The sequence below is a fragment of the Oryx dammah genome, unplaced genomic scaffold, assembly GCF_014754425.2.
Source record: "Oryx dammah isolate SB20612 unplaced genomic scaffold, SCBI_Odam_1.1 HiC_scaffold_1, whole genome shotgun sequence".
Taxonomy (NCBI): domain Eukaryota; kingdom Metazoa; phylum Chordata; class Mammalia; order Artiodactyla; family Bovidae; genus Oryx; species Oryx dammah.
This window is the reverse complement of record NW_024070185.1, coordinates 83772020-83796876: the sequence shown is the minus strand read 5'-3', so window position 1 is coordinate 83796876 and position 24857 is coordinate 83772020. Positions and strand designations below refer to the sequence as shown.

The window sequence follows — 24857 nt, the reverse complement described above, 5'->3', positions numbered from 1 at the left end:
TGATGTAAATCACCTAAGACTTGTATGCAGAGAGAAAAGCCTGTTTTTGATAAGAGTCTGGGCTGCTAACACTGCATAACTTTGTATTACCCATTGATCTCTATGTATAATCAAAAGTATAAAAGGGCTTGAAGGACAATAGAGGGGGGCCAGTCATTGGAAGGACTGGTTTCCCCCGTGTCTCCTCTTTACTCTAATTTCAGGCTGAATTCCCATCTGGGGCATGGAGGCTCACCATGTCTACTTACTTGTCCCGGCTTCTAAGATCCATGAGAGAGCCCAAGGCGGGGCACTCTCCGATATTCAAACGGACGCCGGTGGCCTAATATAGATGGTGCAAGCTCCTTATCTGGAACTTTACTGGCTTTCCACGTAAACCAAGTTATTCAGCCTCTTTTCTCCACTTAATTTTCTTACTACACAATTTCTTCCTAATCTTATATTAATAAATAAATGTTTTTTCCTCGCCTACTCCGTCTCCCCTTTGAATCACTCTGGATACACCGGGGCTGGACCCCGGCAAATGTCCAAAACCATTTTTACATATTTTGTCTAGTTTTATTTCAGGCAGGATGGTGATTCTGGTCTCTGTTATTTCATCTTGGTTGGAAGCAGAAATTCCCCTTGGCTCTCTTCAAATAACTCAAATCCAGGAGAGCTCTGCAAAAGTGCTCATTTGTGCACTGACTCTCCATCAGTTCAGCTCAGTTCAGTTCAGTCGCTTAGTCATGTCCAACTCTTTGCAACACCATGAATCGCAGCACACCAGGCCTCCCTGTCCATCACCAACTCCCGGATTTCACTCAGACTCGCGTCCATCGAGTCGGTGATGCCATCCAGCCATCTCATCCTCTATCGTCCCCTTCTCCTCTTGCCCCCAATCCCTCCCAGCATCAGGGTCTTTTCCAATGAGTTAACTCTTCGCATGAGGTGGCCAAAGTACTGGAGTTTCAGCCTCAGTATCAGTCCTTCCAATGAACACCCAGGACTGGTCTCCTTTAGGATGGACTGGTTAGATCTCCTTGCAGTCCAAGGGATTCTCAAGAGTCTTCTCCAACACCACAGTTCAAAAGCATCAATTCTTTGGCGCTCAGCTTTCTTCACAGTCCAACTCTCACATCCATACATGACCACAGGAAAAACCATAGCCTTGACTAGATGGACCTTTGTTGGCAAAGTAATGTCTCTGCTTTTGAATATGCTATCTAGGTTGGTCATAACTTTCCTTCCAAGGAATAAGCATCTTTTAATTTCATGGCCTCAATCACCATCTGCAGTGATTTTGGAGCCCCAAAAATATAAAGTCTGACACTGTTTCCCCATCTATTTCCCATGAAGTGATGGGACCAGATGCCATGATCTTCGTTTTCTGAATGTTGAGCTTTAAGCCAACTTTTTCACTCTCCTCTTTCACTTTCATCAAGAGGCTTTTTAGTTCCTCTTCACTTTCTGCCATAAGGGTGGTGTTATCTGCATATCTGAGGTTATTGATACTTCTCCCAGCAATCTTGATCCCAACTTGTGCTTCTTCCAGCCTAGCATTTCTCATGATGTACTCTGCATATAAGTTAAATAAACAGGGTGACAATATACAGCCTTGACCTACTCCTTTTCCCATTTGGAACCAATCTGTTGTTCCATGTCCAGTTCTAACTGTTGCTTCCTGACCTGCATATAGTTTGCTCAAGAGGCAGGTCAGGTGGTCTGGTATGCCCATCACTACTTTCTCTTCCATCTTCCAGATACATAGTGATCTGCCAAAATTTATACATGTATTTTTGGGAGAGAATTTATGGGGATTATATTAATAACTGCCTGAGATATTAGAAGTATGGTATTCTTCCTAGACTCTCAAAGCATTAGCACTCCAACGTGCATCAAAATCACCTTGAGTGCTTGTGGAAAATGCAGATTCTCTGGCCTATCCTCAAAATGATTTATTAAATTTGGTCTAACAATTTCTATCATCAGCTTACACTCCAGCTCATTCTGGTAAGAGGCTTTCAGCCACACTTAAAGAAATACAATGAAAATGATTAGATTCTACACAGCAATCATGATAAAAACTTCTGTGGCTAAAAAATTTAAGTTTGTATGGGGAAAAACGGATGCAAGCCTAAGACTATGAATGAACCTATGCAATTTATATTTTTTTATGTTCATGAATAATATAATAACACATACGCTTACTTAATGCCAAGCCCTGTTCCAAATGCTTTATATATCTCAACTCATAATATCCGTGACAACATTATTAGATGAGTATCACCATTATTTCCATTTTAAAAAATTATTTTATTTTTAGAGCAATTTTAGATACATAGCAAAACTGAGTAGAAGGTACAGAGATTTTCCCCTAAATCCCCGCCCTATTTCCCACATGCCCAGCCTCTCATTATCAACACCCTCCCACCAAAGTGGTACATGTGTTATAATAGAAGAACCTACACTGATACGTCATAATCACCCAGAGTCAATAGTTTACCTTAGGATTCACTCTTGGCATTGGACACTGTATGGAACTGGACAAATGTATGACATGCATAGGTTTCCCAGGTGGTGCTAGTAGTAAAGAACCTACCTGCCAACGCAAGAGACATCAGGAACCTGGTTTGGGAAGAGCCCCTGGAGTAGGAAACGGCAACCCATTCCAGTATTCTTGCCTGGAGAATTCCATGGACAGAGGAGCCTGTGGGCTACAGTCTATGGGGTCGCAAAGAATCATGGTATGTATCCACCATTATAGTATCATACAGAGTACTGTGTCTGCCCTAAAAATCCTCTATGCTCCATTTAGTTATGCTCTATACCCCATCCCAGTAATAATTAATCTGTTCACTGTCTCCATACTTTGGCTTTTCCAGAATGCAATATAGTTGAAATCATACATTATGTAGCCTTTTCAGATTAGCTTTCACTTACTAATATACAATTAACATCTTCCATGTCTTCATGGCTTGAAAGTGCATTTCTTTTTAGTGCTGAATAATATTCCATTTTCTAAATGTACCATAGTTTATTCACTCACCTACTGAAGAACAACTTGGTTGTTTCCGAGTTTTGGTATTTATGAATATAGTGGCTATAAACATCTGTGTACAGGTTTTTGTGTGGACAAAGGTTTTTCAGCTCCTTTGGGTAAAGATCAAGGAGCATGATTGCTGGATTCTACGGCAAGAACATGTTTAGTCTGTACATTATCTCTATTTTACAGATTAGGAAACTACGGCAAAGTCAAGTCAAACAATTTGTCTGAAGTCATAGCTATTATCTGAACTGGGATTTGAGCTGGGATTTCAATTTACACAGTTCAGCTCCAAAGTTTGTGCTCTTAACCACTATACATACAGCTTTTCAACAATAAAGACAGACCTTAGTCTGCTACACTATGCATTGGAACTTAGCTACACTGGATTCTGCACCATTTATAATTGCTTCCCTTTCAAGAAACTCTTCAGAGCTCCTTTCCACAGTAGTATTTTCAAATTTGTCTTGCTCTGTGCAGACAATCTGTCAATTCTTCCTTCCAAATCTTCATTCACTGCTATACCAAAGACAAGTATCAACAACACAGCCCTTTTACATATTTTAGTTTCCCCCCTCCCAACAGAAACAGAAATGCAGCTAGTCTAAACATAATGTTACAAAATCTAAACATATTTTCAATAAGAGTTGTTGGCACTTACTGGCTTTGTGATCTTAAGCCCACTTACTAACAGCTCTGAGACTCACTATCTGCTCTCTAGAAGTTGTAAAGATTACCTGAGAGCCAGTACACAGATCTAATTCCATACCTGATTGATAATACAGTCTGTTTTCAACACAGAAGCAGAATGATCTTGTTAACTTCAGATGGATCATGTCACCATCCTCTTCAAAACCCTTCTAGTCACCCTATTCACATTTTAAACCAGCTCTCTTTCCCTGTTCCATTTTTCTCCTTAGGACTTGTAAAGAAAATATATCTAAGCACATTATATAATTTACTTATTTATCCCATTTACCATCTGCCTTTCTCTACCCAATGAAGTCATAGATTTTTGTCTGCTTTGTCAACTACTGTGTTTTAAAAGCCCAGAAAAGGGCCTGTTATGCAGTAGATGCTCAAAAATTTGTTGAATAAATATTGGGTTGGCCAAAGAGTTCAATCATTTGCAGTGCTGTTTGCTATTCAGTTGCTAAGTCATGTCCGACTTTTTGAGACCCCATGGAATGTAGCACCCCATCCTTCACTATCTCCCACAGCTTGCTCAAATTCATGTTCACTGAGTCCGTGATACTATCTAACCATCTTGTCCTCTGCCACTGCCCTATCCTCTTGCCTTCAACCTTTCCATCAGGGTCTTTTCCAGTGAGTCGGCTCTTTACAGCAGGTGGTAAAAGTACTGGAGCTTCAGCTTCAACATCAATCCTTCCAATGAATATTCAGGACTGATCTCCTTTAGGATTGACTGGTCTGATCTCCTTGCAGTCCAACAGACTCTCAAGAGTCTTCTCCAACACCACAGTTCAAAAACATAAATTCTTCGACACTCAGTCGTTTTTATGGTCCAACTCTCACATCTGTACATGACTACTAGAAAAACCATAGCTTTGATTATATGGACTTTCTATATCGTTCTATATATATCAAACTATATTGTTCACAATATCTTACAGAAAAGCCCAAATGAACTTTATGGTCAACCCAATATATACCACACCACCATCATTTAATCTCTCTGTACCTCAGCTTTCTCATCTGTAAAGGAGGAAGAGTAATCATGCTTTACTTATCTCAAGATTGTTGCTAAGAGCCTATCAAATAAACAATAGCACCACTACACAAATGCAAGAAATGGCATTCTCCCTATCTTAACTTCCCTGATCACAGTGACATCTCCAACATCTTTTCAATTTTCAACCTGAAAAATTTGTGTTTCTCCTAATTCCCTAAGGAGCGTAGCTAGTTTTTTTTTCTTTTTAGCCAAATATGCGCAATGACAATAAATTCAACCCTCAGCTCAAATTTTCTCTCCTTTAGGATGCTTTCCCTAATGCTAATTACACATTCTATTCACATCCTCTTATCATGAAGGGCTGACAAGATTTATCTAGTGGCTCAGATGCTATAAAAAAGATTCTTAATACCACAGTATGTAGTATTTTGTCCTTAAAAGAATTAATGCACTCCTTATGACTCCTTATGTAGTAAAACAAAATAAAACCAAGTTTCTTTTAAACTCTAAGTCCTCAACTGTGAATCCCACCTCTAAGTCTGCATCCTCAACAAAACAACAACAAAACCCCCTAGAACTATATAAAATCCCCTTTCTCCTCAAATCACCTCTGGAGAACAGGCCAGCAACATTTAAAACACACCTTTTATTTTTTTCAAATCCCTCCAGCCTTTCTAACTAGGTAAGTCCTCAGGGAAATAACTTACAACTGCTTTGAATATACGTTATGTCTGGCAGTTTGCTATGAACCACACTGGCTTCTGTGATCTCATACCTTAAATACACCTTAGGGAAGGTCCCCAGCTCTCAGGAGACTAATCACAGATCAGAGAAAAACAACACTACAGTATCATTCTCAGTATTTCATCATTTGAAATACTGGTTCAGACTGTTTACAAAACATATTATGATAAAACAGGTAAGATGTTAACAATAGGTGAAACTGGTTTTCATAAGCAAGGTTTCCATACTCTTTTCCAACAACCAACCACATCTGACTGGTTATTCCTACAGGTTTCAACCATCTTCACATGAGTGCCACTACCACAGATACTTCTACATTCATTTAAAAAAAAAAAGGTCAACAAATCCTAATTCAACGCTCATCAGAATCAACCGGAGGGCTTTCCTAAAAATCCAGACTGGTCAGCCCCACCTCGAGAATTTCCACTCAGTAGGTCTGGGTGGGGCTGAGAATCTGCCTTGTTAACTAGTTTTCAGTGACCCTGATGGTTTGAGAACCAATGCATTAGGTAGGCAATCTGCATTTACCTAGCAGCACATATTCTATAAATTACTGTGAAAGTGTGTCTCCTGGGTTCTATTTAGCTGCCAGAAAAATAAAACTTTTTTTCTGACCCAATCTTCACAACCTCCTGAAATATGTTAAGAAGTTCTACATCATCAACCAGATCTAAAAAAAGCCTCATGTTCCTGGGTGAGACCTGGGCATTAATGTTCCTATCAAAATTCTATTTTAAACCAAACACATTACCTGGAATCACGGCATTGCTATGCAGGTGGTTATCAGCAAGAAAGATTCTCCTCATCAGTCATTTTCAGTAAAAAACAGCATACCACATCATTTTGCAGATCATAATTTGGATTCCTAACCAAAAGATGTTTATTATCTGAATATTCTTTTTAGTAAGTATATAAACATTGCAGTCATATAATTATATCCACCTTTAAATACACATACTGTGACACTGTTTAGAATTTTTAAAATAAATTGCAGCTAGTTCAACATGAAAAACTTAAAATACTAGATGAAGCAGAGTTTACTATTCACCTTACTATTCCCATTTATTTACAGACTGGGAAGGATAACAAGATTTTACATCTTTTACATTCCTGAACTACTTCTCAAAGAAAATACTATTCTGTGAAACATATTTGAAACACTTGAGTGACAAGCTTGGATAACTGAAAACAAGGGCAGATGTGTAGCTCCTGGGAAATCACAGGCTTAGATCAGACCTTCTATAGCAAGATACAGAGAACATCTGGTTTAAGTAGTGGATTGAATTCACACACTAGCTTCCCCTTCCTCCTAAGATCCTGGTGAGAAGAAATTTTAAAAAGAATAAGCTCACGGAACAAGAAGCAAGAGGTTTCAGTGGATCTGGGAAGAAAGAAAGCAGATAGAAGTAGAGGCAACTAAAACTGAGTGGAGGAAGTTGTAGCCTAAAATACAACCATGAAGAAACTTAACAGTTCTGTCTTATCAGGAAAGATGAAAGACAGTGAGATGATCATCTTCAAAGTGCTAAAAGAAATACATGGTCAACCAAGAATTGTATATCCAGCTAAATTCTCCTTTAAAAATAAAGGAGAAATTAAGGCATCTCCAGATTTAAAAACAAAGACTAAAAAAACAGCAAGAGAATTTGTTGCTAGCAAATCTGCCCTATGAGAAATACTAGAGGAATCCTTCAGGCTGAAATGACTGACATCATAGGGCATCTATAAAGATTTCAAATCCTAAATGATGATGCTGTTAAAGTGCTGCACTCAATGTGCCAGCAAATTTGGAAAATTCAGTAGTGGCCACAGGACTGGAAAAGGTCAGTTTTCATTCCAGTCCCAAAGAAGGGCATTGCCAAAGAATGTTCAAACTAGCACACAAATGCATTCATTTCACATGCTAGCAAAGTAATGCTCAAAATATTTCAAGCTAGGCTTCAACAGTATGTGAATCAAGAACTTCCAGATGTACAAGCTAGATTTAGAAAAGGCAGAGGAACCAGAGATAAAATTGCCAACATCAACATATCAACAGAGAGTAACATGGAAACTTACATTACCATATGTAAAATAGATAGCCAATGGGAATTTGCTGTACAACTCTAGGAACTCAAACTGGGGCTCTGTAAAAACTGAGAGAGGTGGGATGGGGAGAGAGATGGAGGGAGGTTTAAGAGGGAGGGGACAGATGTATACCTATGGCTGATTCATGTTGATGTTTGGCAGAAACCAACACAATTCTGTAAAGCAATTATCCTTCAATTAAAAAATAAATAAATAAATAAATAAAAGAATGAACCCTAAGGTAAATGATACTTTGGTTGACTATGATATATTAATATAGGTTCATAGATTATAAAAAATGTATTATTCTGGTAAGCAATGTTGGTAATGGGTGATGTATCTGTTGGAGCAGAGGATATTTGGGAAATCCCTGTAACTTCCTCTCAATTTTGTTGTGAACTTAAAACTGATCTTAAAAAACTAGTCTTAAAAATATGGACCCAAAACCATAAAACAAAAAAGCATAAATTAGATTTTATCCTCCCCCTAAAAAACTAAACTACTAATATATACAATCTACAAAAGACATGTTAGATTCAATGACACAAAAGTAAAGGAAAAGTAAAGGCTGAAAAGTAAAGGACAGGGCTTCCCTGATGGCTCAGGCAGTAAAGAATCTGCCTGACACAGGGTCAATCCCTGGTCTGGGGAGGTGCAGGTGACACAGGGTCAATCCCTGGTCTGGGGAGTGCCCACATGTCACAGAGCAATTAAGCCCCACCATCTGCAGTGACTGTGGAGCCCAACAAAATAAAATCTTCCACTGTTTCCATTTTTTCCCCACCTGTTAGCCATGAAGTGAAGGGACCGGATGCCATAACCTTAGCTTTTTGAATGTTGAGTTTTAAGCCAGCCTTTTCACTCTCCTCTTTCACCTTCATCCAGAAGCTCTTCTTTAGTTCATCTTTGCCTTCTGCCCATCAGGTGGAGGAGGGTGCAAAGTGCTACTCCCTAAATATAACCAGAGGCAGCTCAGAGAAAACAAAAACTTGTGCTATAGCGCCACCTATTGGAAGAGAAAAGAAAATCCTCTAATTACTTTTGAGTTATCAGAATCAGTTGAAAAGTATTCTCTATTTCAAATACACCATCAGAGGAACAACTCATGAAACATCATGAAGAACCACAGTAACACTATCACAAAAAGAAAATGACAATTTCATCCAAAACAAAATTAAAACTATGGAATATTATGATCTAATAGAGAATTCAAAAGAGCTGTCATGAAGAAACTCAACAAGCTACAAGAAAACTCAGAAAGGCTCAGTGGTTCAGTTAGCTCAAGATAAAAATTAATGAACTGAAATAATAGTTCACCAAAGAGGTTTAAACCCTAAAAAAGAACCAAACAAATTCTGGAGCTGAAGAACTCAATATATGACATAAAGAATGTATTAGAAAGCACTGGAAATAGAGCAGACCAGATATCACAAAAATACAAAGAATTATCAAAGAATATCATGAACAGCTATGTAACAACTAATTGAAAACATAGAAACAGATAAATTTTTAGAATCATTATAACCTCCCAAAACTGAATCATGAAGACAGACAGTGAAATGGAAACATAAAAACCTCCCCCAAAACAAAAGCCCAGGACCAGAGGCTTCACATGTAAATTCTAACATTCAAAGATGATTTAATATCTATCCTTATCAAACTCTTCAAAAAAACTGAAAAATAGGGAATGCTAAGTAATTTCATAAAGCCAACATCACTCTGATACCAAAACCAAATGAAGACAACACAAACAAAGAAAATTATAGCCAATATCTCTGATAAGCAAAAACACAAAAATTCTCAACAAAATATTAGCAAGCTGAATACAATACATTCAAAGATCACACAACCATGATCTACAGAAGCAAGGATGGTTCAACATCCTCAAACCAAACCATGATCTATCAAAGCAAGTTGATTCAACATCCTCAAACCAATCACCTAGATAGATAGATAGATATGTATATATAAGAATACACACTACTCAGTCACAAAAATGATAGAATACTGCTCAGTATAAAGATGATACTGCTCAGTATCATCTTTCAACATGGATGTACCTTAAGAGTATTATACTAAATGAAATAAGTCAGATAAAAAAAATAAATACCATGTAATTTCATTCATGTGAAATATAAAAAATAAAAAACTTGAATAAACGAAACCAAATAGATAGATATAGAGAACATAGTGGTCACCAGAGAGGAATGAGTGATCAGGGGGAGAGTGAAATAGGTAAAGGGGATCAACTGTATGGTGACAGATGGAAACTGAATTTTTGGTGGTGAGCTGTAATGTACATAGTAAAAATATATTATTGTTCACATGAAGCTTATATAATGTTGTAGCCAATGTTACCTCAACAAAAAGGTAATTAAAAAAACAGAAAATCTGAAGAGACATGATTGAGTATGCACACACACACAAATGAAGCTTAATCCTATTTATAGATTCAACCAACCATGGATGGAAAATATTTGGGAGAAGAACCCCAGAAAGCTCCAAAAAGCAGAACTTAACAATCTGCTACATATCTGCAACTATCTACATAATCTTTAGCTTGTATTTACAACCATTTATACAGCATTTGGGCTTCCTAGGTGGCACTAATGGTAAAGAACCTGCCTGCCAATGCATGTAGACATTAAGAGACACAAGTTCAATCCCTGGGTTGAGAAGATTCTCTTGAGGCAACTCACTCCAGTATTCTTGCCTGGAGAACCCCATGGACAGAGGAGTCTGGCAAGCTGCAGTCCACAGGGTCGCACAGAGTCAGAAATGACTGAAGTAACTCAGCACGCATGCACGCACATACATAGCAATTACATCATATCTATAAGTAATTTTATAGGGTTTATAAGTAATCCAGAGATGCTTTAAAGTATACAGGAGGATATGCATAGGTTATATGCATACATTACATCAGTTTATATAAGGGACTTGAGCATCCATAGATTTTGGAAACCAAGGTGGGGTGGGGGATCCTGGAACCAATTCACTGTGAATAAGCAGGAATGACTGTATTTAAAACTGGAAGTTTCAATACCTGTTTCCAAGGAATTGAAAAATCAGGTAGGCAGAAAATCAGTAACAATATACATGACCTGAACAGTACCATCAATCAACTTGACCCAACCGATATTTATAGAACATTTCATCCAACAACAGAAGTACACACGGAACATTCACCAACATTCTGGTACATAAAGCACAATTTAATAAATATAAAAGAATACAAACCTTACAAAGTATGTTCTCAGAACATACCAAAATAAAACTAGAAATCAATAATAGATGACAGCTAGACATTTCAAAATATTTGGAAATTAAACAATGTACTTTAAATTATACATGGGTTAAGAAGTCTCAAGATAAATTTGAAAATGTTTTGAACTAAATAAAAATGAAAAGTACAACTTAATTTACACAACATGAATATACTTAGTGAGCTGTACACTTAAAGTGGTTGTTGTTGTTGTTTAGTTGCTAAGTCATGTCCTACACTTTTGTGACTCCAAGGACTGTAGCTCCTCTGTCCATGGGACATCATATTAACACACAGAACAAGAAAAATCATGTGATCATATAATACATGAGCAGAAACAGTTTAACATCAATTAATGATAAAAACTCTCAAAAATTAGAAGAGAACTTCACTAACCTAATACAGATTATTTTTTTTAAATCACAGCTAACATCATTCTCAACAGCAAGATGCTAAGCTTTCCCCCAAGATCAGGAACAAGGCAAGGATATCCTCTCTTTGTTGTTGTTGTTCAGTCCTTAAGTTGTGTCCAACTCTTTGTGACTTTAGCACACCAGGACTTCAGCATGCCAGGCTCCACTGTCCAACACTTATCTCCCGGAGTTTGTTCAAATTCATGTCCACTGAGTCAGTGAAGCTATTTAATCATCTCATCCTCTGCTGCTCCCTTCCCCTTTTACCTTCAATCATTCTCAGCCTCAGGCTCTTTTCCAATGAGTTGGCTCTTCGAATCAGTTGGCCAAAGTATTGGAGCTTCAGCTTCAACATCAGTCCTTCCAATGAATATTCAGTGCTGATTTCCTTTAGGATTGACTGGTTTGATCTCCTTGCAGTCGAAGGGACTCTCAAGAGTCGTCTCCAGCACCACAATTTAAAAACATCAATTCTTCAGCGCTCAGCATTTTTCATGGTCCAACTTTCACAACTGCACGTGAGCACTGGAAAAACCATAGCTTTGACTATACAGACCTGTGTCAGCAAAGTATTCCTCTACTTTGGAATATGGTGTCTGGGTTTGTCAGAGCTTTTCTTCCAAGGAACAAGCTTTAATTTTGTGGCTGCAGTCACTGTCCGCAATGATTTTGGAGCCCAAGAAAATAAAATCTGTCAAAGTTTCCACTTTTTTCCCTCCTATTTGCCATGAAGTGATTAAAAAGATCTTAGTTTTTTGAATATTCAGTTTTAAGCCAGTTTTTTCACTCTCCTCTTTCACCCTCATCAAGCAGCTCTTTAGTTCCTCTTCATTTTCTGCCATTAGAGTGGTATCATCTGCATATCTGAGGATGTTGATATTTCTCTAGGCAATCTTGATTCCAGCTTGTGATTCAGCCAGCCCGCATTCTGTATGATATACTGTGCATGTAAATGAAATAGGCAGAGTGACAATAACAGCCTTGTCATACTCCTTTCCCAGTTTTGAACCAGTCGGTAGTTTCATGTTTGGTTCTAACTTGCTTCTTTACCTGCATACAGTTTCTCAGGAGACAGGTAAGGTGGTGTGGTATTCTCATCTCTTAAGAATTTTCCAGTTTGTTGTGGTCCACAAAGGCTTTAGCATAATCAATGAAGCATAAATGGATGTTTTTCTGGAATTCTCTTGCTTTCTCCATGATCCAATGAATGTTGGCAATTCGATCTCTGGTTCCTCTACCTACCCAGCTTCTACATATGAAGTTCTCGGTTCACATACTACTGAAGCCTAGCTTGAATAATTTTGAGCATAAGATGTTAAGTATTTCCCCTAAGATCAGTAACAGGGCAAGGATGTCCTCTCTTATCACTTCTAATTCAACCTCATACTGAAAGTCCTAGCTAGTGTATTTAAATAAAAAAAAGAAATGAAGGGTATTCAGGCTAGAAAGGAAGAAATATGTAAAACTGCTTTAACACAGACAATATAACTGTATTCAGAAGACCCCAAAGAATCTACCAAATAACTCTTATTCATAATGAGTTTAGCAAAGTCAAAAGGTACACAGTTCAGTTCAGTTCAGCTCAGTCGCTCAGTCATGTCCGACTCTTTGTGACCCCATGAATCGCAGCACACCAGGCCTCCCTGTCCATCACCAACTCCCGGAGTTCACTCAGACTCGCGTCCATCGAGTCCGTGAGGCCATCCAGCCATCTCTTCCTCTGTCGTCCCCTTCTCCTCCTGCCCACAATCCCTCCCAGCATCAGAGTCTTTTCCAATGAGTCAACCCTTCGCATGAGGTGGCCAAAGTACTGGAGTTTCAGCTTTAGCATCATTCCCTCCAAAGAAATCCCAGGACTGATCTCCTTCAGAATGGACTGGTTGGATCTCCTTGCAGTCCAAGGGACTCTCAAGAGTCTTCTCCAACACCACAGTTCAAAAGCATCAATTCTTCGGTGCTCAGCTTCTTCACAGTCCAACTCTCACATCCATACGTGACCACAGGAAAAATCATAGCCTTGACTAGACGGACCTTTGTGGCAAAGTAATAGCTCTGCTTTTCAATATGCTATCTAGGTTGGTCATAACTTTGCTTCCAAGGAGTAAGTGTCTTTTAATTTCATGGCTGCAGTCACCATCTGCAGTGATTTGGGAGCCCAAAAGAATAAAGTCTGACATTGTTTCCACTGTTTCCCCATCTATTTGCCATGAAGTGATGGGACCAGATGCCATGATCTTCGTTTTCTGAATGTTGAGCTTTAAGCCAACTTTTTCACTCTCCTCTTTCACTTTCATCAAGAGGCTTTTTAGTTCCTCTTCACTTTCTGCCATAAAGGTGGTGTCATCTGCATATCTGAGGTTATTGATATTTCTCCTGGCAATCTTGATTCCAGCTTGTGCTTCTTCCAGCCCAGTGTTTCTCAAGATGTACTCTGCATATAAGTTAAATAAACAGGGTGATAATATACAGCCTTGACGTACTCCTTTTCCTATTTGGAACCAGTCTGCTGTTCTATGTCCAGTTCTAACTGTTGCTTCCTGACCTACATATAGGTTTCTCAAGAGGCAGGTCAGGTGGTCTGGTATTCCCATCTCTTTCAGAATTTTCCATAGTTTATTGTGATCCACACAGTCAAAGGCTTTGGCATAGTCAGTAAAGCAGAAATAGATGTTTTTTTGGAACTCCAGCCGACACATAAAAGTAAACTAATCAGTAAAGATGTCAATTTTCTGTGACCTAATGTAATCCCTATTGAAATTCTAGCCAGGTTTTTTTTTTTTTTAATAGAAATATATAATAAACTTACTTCAAAAAATTGTGGGAAAGTAGAGGCACCAGAATAACCAATTCAATTCTGGGAAAGAAAAGCAAAAGCTTAAGAATTTATATTATTCAATTTCAAGACTCACTGTTACAGTAATGAACATGGGGGTGGGGCGGGGCGGGGGGAGAATAGATACATCAATCAATGAAACAGAATAGAGAGTATGGAAACAGACCTACACAAATACTGTCAATTTTTGACAAAGGTGCAAAGGCAATTCAATGGAGAAAGAAGAGTCTTTTCAATAAATCATGCTACACGTTGGGAGTCCATATACAACAAACTGAACTTCACATCTTACACAAAAATTAACTTGAGGTGGATCATAGACCTAAATGTAAAATGTAGAAACTAAAAAGTTTCTATAATAAAACTTAGGGAAAAAATCAGCATGGCTTTGAGTTTGGTAATGAGTTTTTAAATACGATACTAAAAGCAAAATTCATTAAAGAAAAAAATTTTAAGGGAGAAGTCAAGATGGCAGAATAGGAGGACCCAGAACTTGCCTCTCCTCACAATTACATCAAGAATACATCTACAAATGGAACAATTCTCACAGAGCACCTTCTGAACATTAGTGGAAGACTCTGGACACCTAAATGGATAAAAAAAAAATCCCCTAACAACCAGGTAGGACCAAAGAAAGAAAAAAAGAAAAGGAATCAAAAAAGGGGCCAGCAATCCTGGCAGGAAGCTGAAGGTGAGGACAGGTTCCCACATTCAGAAAATGTGGGGAGAACAGCTGGGGCAGAAAGGGAACTTTGAGGTATCAGAGGAGATGTCCCTTTCTGTGGAAGGCAGAACAAAGTAAGAAATGCATGCATGGTCTGTGCCTCAGCCCTGAGCACTCCAGTATGAGTTGTGTGTCTCCTGGTGTAGAGGGCACTGAGTGCTGGAAAGTGGGGTTCAGAGAGTGGACTCAGGGAGGATTGGCTGTGAAAAGACAGCCTGAAGTAACAGGACTAAGGGCCCCACAACCAGGAAAGTTTAGGAAAGTTTACACAAAAAACCTGGGACGTCATAGAAGCAAGGCATCATTGCTGAGTGGCACAGAAGGGGCAGGGCCACCATTGCAACCCCCTTCCTCAACCATCTGCTTCAGCCTCTGCAGGCCCTGGGAGGGACTCCCACCAGAGTGATCCTGCCCCAGTATAACTGCCTGTCAGTCTCCACTGCCACAGGCACTTCGCGCACAGCCCAGGGGTCACTGTACCCCTCCCTGGCCTGGGTGAATAAGTGTGCTTCAATGATGAGGAGATTAGAGCAAGTCCTGGTTTCTAATACCACTTTCCAATAAAAGGATCCAGGGAAATGGGTGATTTTACATTAAAAAAGAATGAAATAATGTCATTTGCAGCAGCAGAGATGAAACTGGAGATTGTCATACTAAGTGCAGTTAAGTCAGAAAAAGACAGATACCATATGATATATGTGGAATCTAAAATATGACACAAATGAACTTATTTACAAAACAGTCACAGACACAGAAAATAGACTTGTGGTTGCCAAGGGGAAGCGGGATGGGAAGGAATGGCTTGGGAGTTTGGGATTAACAGATGCAAACTATTATATATATTAATAGAACGGATAAACATCAAGGTCCTACTGTACAGCACAGGGAATTATATTCAATATCTTGTAAAAAGCCATATGGAAAATAAAAAAGTAAAAAACAACAAAGATAAACAAAAAGAGAAATGGCTGATTTTAGAAGCGCAGTAGAGAATATACAAGATGATCCTGGCCCAGAAAGTAGGAAAGTGCTCAAAACACAAACTGCTAGGGCTATGTCAAAGCGATTCAGAAGCCAACTAAAACAGCTCACAATGGCAAATGCTGGAACAATCTGAACAACAAAATAAATAATGCAATTTTTAGTTATAACTGTATGACGATGGAAAACTTTGACACCCTCAATTATAATAAAATTAGATCTTTGATTTTTTCCAAATTTTAATCATATAAAATTGTGTCTTTGTGCAAATATATATATTTTTCAAAGTATGAAGACAGAGTATACAGGAACATACTGAAAAGAGACATATAAACTAGTATATATTAAGGGGGGAAGAAGCAAGGACAGTTAGGGACTCAGGAGTCAATATAATAAATACCTGAGTTGCTACTAGGTGCCAAGAACTATGAGAGGCATGAGGAATACAAGGATAAATAATTCCTGACCTTTAAAAACATCATTGTCTGGGAGAAATAATAAAAGCATATACCCAGGGAGTATTTTTATTCAGTTATCTCTTCTTTCCCTATAAGTCTGAGAAAGAATTCCAGCATATGATTTTGTTTTCCTGTATTACTCCAAATCCTCCCAACTCCACTCATGATGTCTCCAGCAAATAAAATAAAATATAAAAATTCTGAAGGATTTACTGAAAAGACTGGAAAAGAAGAGAACTTAAGTGTTAACAATGTATAACTGACTAGATAAAACTTCCTTCAGAGACTTCCCCAACAGAACCCTCCTGGGGGTGGGGAAATGGGCAGTGGGGAGTAAGAGGTACAGAATTGAGGTCAAAAAGGAGCAGAGAAGTAATTCTGTTCCTGGGTTGGTAGACTGGGTTTCTGTAGACTAATTTAATAAATAGATTCTTGTGGCCTCTATTTTAGCAACAAAACATCTGCTCACAAAGAACTGAAATTATGCACGTAAAAAGCATATTTATTTGTCATTTGCTACTCGATTAAAAAATATAAGGTATAAAATAGAATGTAGAGTATGATCTCATTTTTATTAAGAAATACATAAATAGAACAGGTACATAAACAAAGACCAGAAGAACATATGCCAAAATATTAACAGAGTGTATTTTATTTTCTGATTATCAGTACAAGTTTGATATTGACTATATATTTACCTACCTTTATTTATTTCCAGAAAACATTTTTAAAAGTCAATACATATTATATGCAAACTTCCTGGGAAACAGTATTGTGTCTATAATAAAATAAAAACATAGAAACAACACTAATTAAACTACTGGGCAATTTAAACCCTAAATCAGAAGATTTTTTTAAATGCAGAAAATATAAATCCTCTAGAACATTTTTCACCTAGAGCTAAATTAAATTAGTCTTTATAAAGCTATAAAAGTAACATATTAGGATTGACTTTGAAAACAGTGTCATTTTAAATGAGAAAATGTTTCCATGAGTAGCTAAGATCATATGGCCCTTCTTAAACATATAGGAATCTAAGAATCTATAATAATTGATCCATTTAAACTATTATAATGTCTAGCACAAGTATTCAAACATTTTTGATGAAATAAAGTCCTGAGATCATTTATAGGGACAGACAACCTTCCTTTTGAAGGGAAGAGTGCCACAAATTATTAGATCAAGTGTACAGAAGAAATGGTGCTGCTTGAACTGTAGTGAATAAAAACAACTCCAAGATCAAAAAAGACATGCCTTTGTTTCCCTCAAGTACTATTTGTAGGCCTTCTCTAAACCATTCTCCACCTGAAATGGCCAACTCCTCACACTATGAACACAGCAGCATCCAGACAGGAAAGTATGAGCCAAAGACTAATACCTATTCACATCCAAGAGAAAGAACAAAGAAAGGAAGTATTCTTTCATAGCAGCTAGAATAGGCTAGTTAATGGTTTTGCAGTAGAATCTGCCACTCAAAAAGTTATGGATTAAAATCATAAAGGTTTACTACCCAAGAGAACAAATGTTAGGTTTTAAACAAGACAAAAAAAAAAAAAAGAAAGCAAACATGATCATTAACAAACTGAGAAAATGTTAAAGCAGGATCCCTATTAATAAAGTTATTTTTTTCATGCAAGTGTAAGTAGGTAGAGAGTTTCAATTTTTCATCACTGTAACTAGTTACAATGCAAAATTCACAGCTTCTTTAAAAATCCAATTTGCTCAATTTACTGTGATCAGATTGATCACTGTTTGAAAGTGCTGGAATTGGGGTTGGAGCACCAGGTCCTCCTTAAACCAAAACTCACTTTATTTCCTCTATCCCATATTGCCTCCATAAGAACTAGAAAAATAAAACCTTTTTAGCAGCAAAGTGCATTAAATGACAGTTAATAATTGCAAAGAAATGCTTTGATTATTCAACTTACATTTTTTAGAACATGAAATATATAAGCAAATTAAGTAATAATAATTAAATATATCTTTTGGTGAGAATGAAGTGATATGGGAAAGAACAGATAAAGTCACTGGAAAGGAAACATTTCAGTGTATACATATTCATACCAACAATACCATTTATTTTTAGAACTAAAGAAAAATCTTCAGATTTTGAGGCATTTGGAAGGAGAATGAGATATGCTCTTAAGAGAACTGTGATTTAAGGTTTATCTTCAGCATAATTTTATGATTTCCAATTGGAATTGTGAGGTTCAAGTTCATCTCCTAGAAGAATTTTCTAAATTGTGTGAACTTGAACAATCTATATGATTAACAAGAGGGAGATTTTTAATTAATAGCAGAACAATACAACAGAACATGCAAACTTACAGACTGGAAGCATTATGAATGAATTGTGGTTTTTAAACTTTTTTTATGGTGTTTTAAATTTTAATATGGACTTTAAAATAAATGCCTTGAGCCATTTTCTTAGGAGTATCAGAGTAGCAACAAAGGAAGGTGTACAAAAAGAGGGGAGAGAAAGGGGGGAGGAGAAAGGAAGGAAGGAAGAGGGAGGGAGGAAGAAAGAAAACCAAAATTGCCAGCACTTTCTCAAACTGAGAGCTGTGCAAGGTGCTAGCTCATAAACCTTGGCTTCTTCCAAAGCTTGGTTGGCCACCTCTTTGGAAGAGAAGATGTAATCTCTGCTCTTTGAATCGCTAGGGTACACCCCAAGAGGACGTGGGGGCTGGGTGGGAAATTTATAGAGTAGTTGTTCTCCAAATGGTCCCTGGATCACCAAAATGGAATCACCTAGTAACAGTTAAAATGCAGATTACCAGGCTAGGTCCCAGATACTGAGTTGACGTTTCTTGGGTGTGGTGGGCTGGGAATATTCATATTTTAAGTCACAAAGTAGAATTCTTGGTTGGGACATAACTGGAACAGAGGCTGAGAGGCAACATGATGAATGGGTTTGGAGCCACAGAGGCTTGGGTTTAAATTCCAGTTCTTCATTAAATAGCTCTGACTGTAGCATGTCACCCAAACCCTTGGATCCTCAATTTTCTCATTATAGAAGGTGGAATGACAGTCTGTTTTGGAGACCAAGTAAAATTATGTGTATGTACGTGTGAGGCGTCACAAAACTTTTCTAATAGACGACCTTTCAAGTTCTTCCAACTCGTTTGCTTTAATCCTCTATTGCATATAACCATCACAAGAACGTCTCTTTATCTCTTCCCTTAAAGCAGGATTTCTCACCTTTTTCTCATCTACCCCCTCTCCTCCCAGGAGCCTTTCTAAGCATTTTCTCTTCTAACTCCCCAGTCCGAGACAGACAGTACTGAAGTTTTGTGGCCCTTTGGAAAGCCACAAGCCATTGTATTGTCTGAGATCTTTTTCCCCTCAAAACTACGAGCACTATCATCCACGCTGAGAATGTCCATCCTCGAGAGAGGTGACTTGGTCAAGGTCACACCATAAATTAGGAGCAGGATCTAGTCTACATTGGCCACAAACCGATGGGTCTGGAACCGGCCCATCCGCCCTCCCCCTCAGTTTACTCATTTACTTTTAATTAGTTACTGATATTTAAAAATCCAGAGCTCCTACAGAAGGATGTCGGGTCCTGGGCGGGGCTGAGAGAGGCCCTTCGCAACCGGGCCCTGCAGCCCCGAAACCCAGGCCAGTCCCCCTCACTGAGGTGCCCGCCAGCACTCACCACGTGAGGATTCAGACGTTTAACACGCAACTGGAATCGCCGGCGCAGCTAAGTTAACAGCATATCGCGCGCCTCTCCCGCGGCTTCTCATCCGTAGTCCTCGTAGCGGCGGGCGGGTCGGCTTTATTGCCTTCCCCGCCCCACTTGCCCCCCATCCGCCGGCTGACCTCCGCCCCAGCCCTAACTGAACCCCACAGGCCGTGCTTCGCCGAGGTGTCCCAGAGGCCCCGCTGCTGCCCAGCAGGGCAAGCAACACTACCGCCCCTCACAGCGCTGCCTGACTGACCAGGCCGCCCGCCTAGCGGTCCATTCACCGCCGCTGGGCACTAGGGGCTGAGGCAAAGCTCCCTCCGCGATCCCCGGCGCGTCCCCGCTGCCTCGCACTGCACCAATCGCCGCCGCGCGCTGCTGCACGTGACGCGCGCGGGCCAATGGCAGCTTGAGATGGGCCGTGACGCGGATGGTGGCTCTGGGAGCTTTCAAAGTGGGCTGAGGGGGCTGTGGGGTGCTAACTGCCTGACCAGCTGACGCTGTTGAGTGGATTCGGGGTCAGTTCTGAGGGACTGAGGGTAGCCGAAGTCCAGTTTTGACTCCCCCTGCTCTCCCCGGACTACACCAGTAGGAGGAAAAAAGGGAAAGGAGTACTTGGGACGAGGGCTGACGCAGTATGGGGTTTGGCCAGCCTCTCAGCCCTGGACCCAGAGCCTGTTTTCCACCTTTTTTTTCCTCCGTTGTCATCCTAGTCCAGCCCCAGTCTTACTGGCTACCTCAGTTCAGTTCAGTTCAGTTCAGTCGCTCAGTCGTGTCCGACTCTTTGAGACCCCATGAATCGCAGCACACCAGGCCTCCCTGTCCATCACCAACTCCCGGAGGTCACTCAGACTCATGTCCATCGAGTCCGTGATGCCATCCAGCCATCTCATCCTCTGTCGTCCCCTTCTCCTCCTGTCCCCAATCCCTCTCAGCATCAGAGTCTTTTCCAATGAGTCAACTCTTCGCATGAGGTGGCCAAAGTACTGGAGTTTCAGCTTTAGCATCATTCCCTCCAAAGAAATCCCAGCGTTGATCTCCTTCAGAATGGACTGGTTGGATCTCCTTGCGGTCCAAGGGACTCTCAAGAGTCTTCTCCAACACCACAGTTCAAAAGCATCAATTCTTCGGTGCTCAGCTTTCTTCACAGTCCAACTCTCACATCCATGCATGACTATTGAAAAAACCATAGCCTTGACTAGACGGATCTTTGTTGGCAAAGTAATGTCTCTGTTTTTCAATATGCTATTTAGGTTGGTCATAACTTTTCTTCCAAGGAGTAAGCATCTTTTAATTTCATGGCTGCAGTCTGGCTACCTAGCCTCCAGCTAGTCCCAGATGTTCCCAAGGGCGGGAATACTGGGATTAGATCAAGGCCCAGCAGTCAGCCTCACACTAGTTCCGTTAACAGATGGAAGGATGGGTTTGCCTGCATGCCTAACTTTCAACATCCTAAACCCTTAGGCTTTTTTCCCCTCTCTCAGAAGGTGTTAGGTTGGTACCCCAGGAATGCAAACTCCACTCTATCCTTACTGTTGGCTTCTATCCCCAAGTTTGGGCCAAAATGGTTGTAGCTTCAGACATCACCTTAGTTTATTTTAGTTTGAACTAGTAGTCATTGTATTCTTCACCACTACTCTTTGCAGAAAAAGAAAAAGAAAAAAAAAGTTTCACAGTAACAATTATTAACTCTATCAAAAGTTGACCCTTGAGATATAAGTATCTTTAAAATTCTATGATGATTGTCTGAAAAGGCATTTGGACTATTAGGTTGAATGATATGATACGGCATTGCCATTTGTTCTAAACAAATACAGTTTGAGTTGTGAGCTTAACTAGTCACTGTTTTGCAAAATGAAACACCAATTTTACTTGACTAAGAAACTAGCATTCAGACTTGAGTATTTGTTAGATTTTTAAAAAATCTCTTTTAGAAAGGATCCTTCCAGAAGCTCCACCCAAGAACTTCTATCTACATCTTACAGATTTGAACTTAGGAACATGGCCTTGCCTGGTACTCTAAGCATATTTCTGTCCTCAATAAAATTCCCTTCCAAAAAAGGAAGGAAGAATGCCTTTGGATGAACAACTACAACCTCTTTTTATAAACACTTGCAAGTGGTCCTGTACCACACAACTCAGTAGAAATAATTCCTTCCCCTGGGTGTGCTGAACAACTTACTAGGCAAATATAAACTCTGTGGCTGACTCTGTGCTAAGTGCTTTACATATATTTTCCTCTTAAATGCGTAACAGTCCTGCAAGGTGGGCAGGCATTACTAGCCCTCTCATGCACATGAACACTGAAGGATAGTAGTGACAAACTATAGATATACCAAATGATATAGATATACTACTGAGCTGCTACACAGTATTTTACAAGCACATGGGCCTAAAGAATATAATTTCACGTACTAAGTCAAGAAGGACCACTCTAGTCTGTCTAAAGCTGACTAGAATCAAACAAAATGAGAATAAGTCCACTCCCCTATAAGCGCAGGAAGCAGGCATCAGGTAATATTCCAGTGTAAAACTATAGCTATGTCAAAACACCAATATAGTAATGTTGTACAAACAAATGCTTTTGATAAACAGTTGAAGCTAAAAGAGAACTGAAAAAGTTGAACTTGGTACTTCTCAACACTGTCCAGGGGAGAAGAGTGCCCATATTAGAGTTTATTAGCAACCCACTCCAGTACTCTTGCCTGGAAAATCCCATGGACGGAGGAGCCTGGTAGGCTGCAGTCCATGGGGTCGCTAAGAGTCGGACACGACTGAGCGACTTCACTTTCACTTTTCACTTTCATGCCTTGGAGAAGGAAATGGCAACCCACTCCAGTGTTCTTGCCTGGAGAATCCCAGGGACAGGGGAGCCTGGTGGGCTCCCATTTATGGGGTCGCACAGAGTCGGACACGACTGAAGCAACTTGGCAGCAGCAGCAGCAGTAAGTAATGAGACTGATTTTTTGCATTCAATAAACTTTAATGCTTATTGAATATGTGCTGCTCCATTAAGCGTAAGTATTAGTCAGATAATCCCTGCCTTTAGGGATTCCACAGTCTAGGGGGAGAAAGACAAGAGTACAGACAATTTGAACACATCATGATACTATGGATGATATGGAACAGGTGAGAAGGCATCCAACCTGGAAGGGAGGGAAGGGAGTTGTCACAGAAGAATTTCTAAAGAACTGATGGCTCTAAATAATATATTTTTTAAAAGAGCTGATGACTAATGGGGTCTTGAAAATAGAACTGGAGACCACCAGCTAAGTGTAAGGAATGGTAGTACAAAAGTATATAGATGGCAAAGAGGGTGAGGCATATTGACTACTGGGAATGAAGAGATAGGGGATAGGAGAGTACATGGAACAGTTAGGCAGTGCCTTATCATGATGGGTCACATATTCATGCTAAGAAGTTTGATTGCTATGGCCGGTAGCATCCATTGTCTCCTTGCTTTGGAAGGTGGGTAGGGGTGGGTGGAATTACTTTACCTTGTGTGCAGTTTTCCTGGTGGCATTCTTAATTTAGACATCTTCTGCTTCCCCAGCCAATGGATGGGCACTTGACATAAGCAAAGCCAAGCAGATGAGAGGAAAAGATGAGGGATAGGGAGTTGAGTGTTTAAACATCTGCACTATAGAGCTGGCGAGGCTCTTGGATCCATGAAAAGATTCCAAGATTGGATGGTACTCACAACTGACAATATTTTCCTTAGAAAACCCAATAACCTAGAGATTAGTTACTTCATTTTCACATCTCACGACTAGGTATAAATACTGTATTTTAGTTGCTGAAAAGATATACTCTATAGTTATTGTGATTGTACTTTCTAGCCAAAAATTAAATTGTATTTAATCATCCCTGTTACAGAAAATCTGTACTATATAGAAATCATTTTTTAGTTAATATTAAAACAGTTTATTCCAGGCACCATCTCCAATTATGATTTCCTCAGTAATACACCGTAGCCACTGCTCTGAATCTATCTACTCTTAAGGGAGATAAGTGGACAGTCATTCTTGAATGGTAAGTTGTTGCACCTATTGAAGACTTGCCCTGTTAATTTATCTCAAATATTTCATTATTGAGTTGAATGAATGTTCTGGCTTGGCAATTTTTAAAGTTGTAATTTTGTTTCCTTATGAAGCACAAGCCGGAATCATATTGCAGGGAGAAATATCAATAACCTCAGGTATGCAGATGACACCACCTTATGGAAGAAAGTGAAGAAGAGCTAAAGAGCTTCTTGATGAAAGTGAAAGAGGAGAGTGAAAAAGTTGGCTTAAAGCTCAACATTAGAAAACGAAGATCATGGCATCTGGTCCCATCCCTGCATGGCAAATAGATGGGGAAAGAGTGGCACTTTATTTTTTGGGGCCCCAAGAAAAAGAAATGCAAAAAAAGCAAAATGGCTGTCTGAGGAGGCCTTATGATAGCTATGAAAAGAAGGGAAGTGAAAAGTAAAGAAGAAAAGGAAAGATATACCCATCTGAATGCAGAGTTCCAAAGAATAGCAAGGAAAGATAAGAAAGCCTTCCTCGGCGATCAATACAAAGAAATAGAGGAAAACAGTAGAATGGGAAAGACTAGAGATCTCTTCAAGAAAATAAGAGATACCAAGGGAACATTTCATGCAAAAATGGGCTCGATAAAGGACAGAAATGGTAGGGACTTAATAGAAGCAGAAGATATTAAGAAGAGGTGGCAAGAATACACAGAAGAATTGTACAAAAAAGATCTCTGTGACCCAGAGAATCACGATGGTGTGATCACTCACCTAGAGCCAAACATCCTGGAATGTGAAGTCAACTGGGCCTTAGGAAGCATCACTATGAAGAAAGCTAGTGGAGGTGAAGGAATTCCAGTTGAGCTATTTCAAATCCTGAAAGATGATGCTGTGAAAGTGCTACACTCAATATGCCAGCAAATTTAGAAAACTCAGCAGTGGCGCAGGATT

At 39.4% G+C, this 24857-nt stretch overlaps 1 protein-coding gene across 4 annotated transcripts in view; it reads right to left on the bottom strand.

Annotated features, from left to right (window-relative positions):
• Positions 1–20205, bottom strand: part of PTPDC1 (protein tyrosine phosphatase domain containing 1) — a 63392-nt gene extending 43187 nt beyond the window's left edge. For 2 of the 4 annotated variants that reach the window (XM_040245730.1, XM_040245738.1), the window contains exon 1: positions 19865–20205. The gene's annotated coding sequence lies outside the window, so the exon portion shown is untranslated. Of the gene's footprint in view, positions 1–8313; positions 8357–19864 lie in introns of those variants that run through there. The other 2 variants (XM_040245711.1, XM_040245721.1) reach the window with 2 other exon arrangements.
• Positions 20206–24857: the final 4652 nt, after the last annotated feature.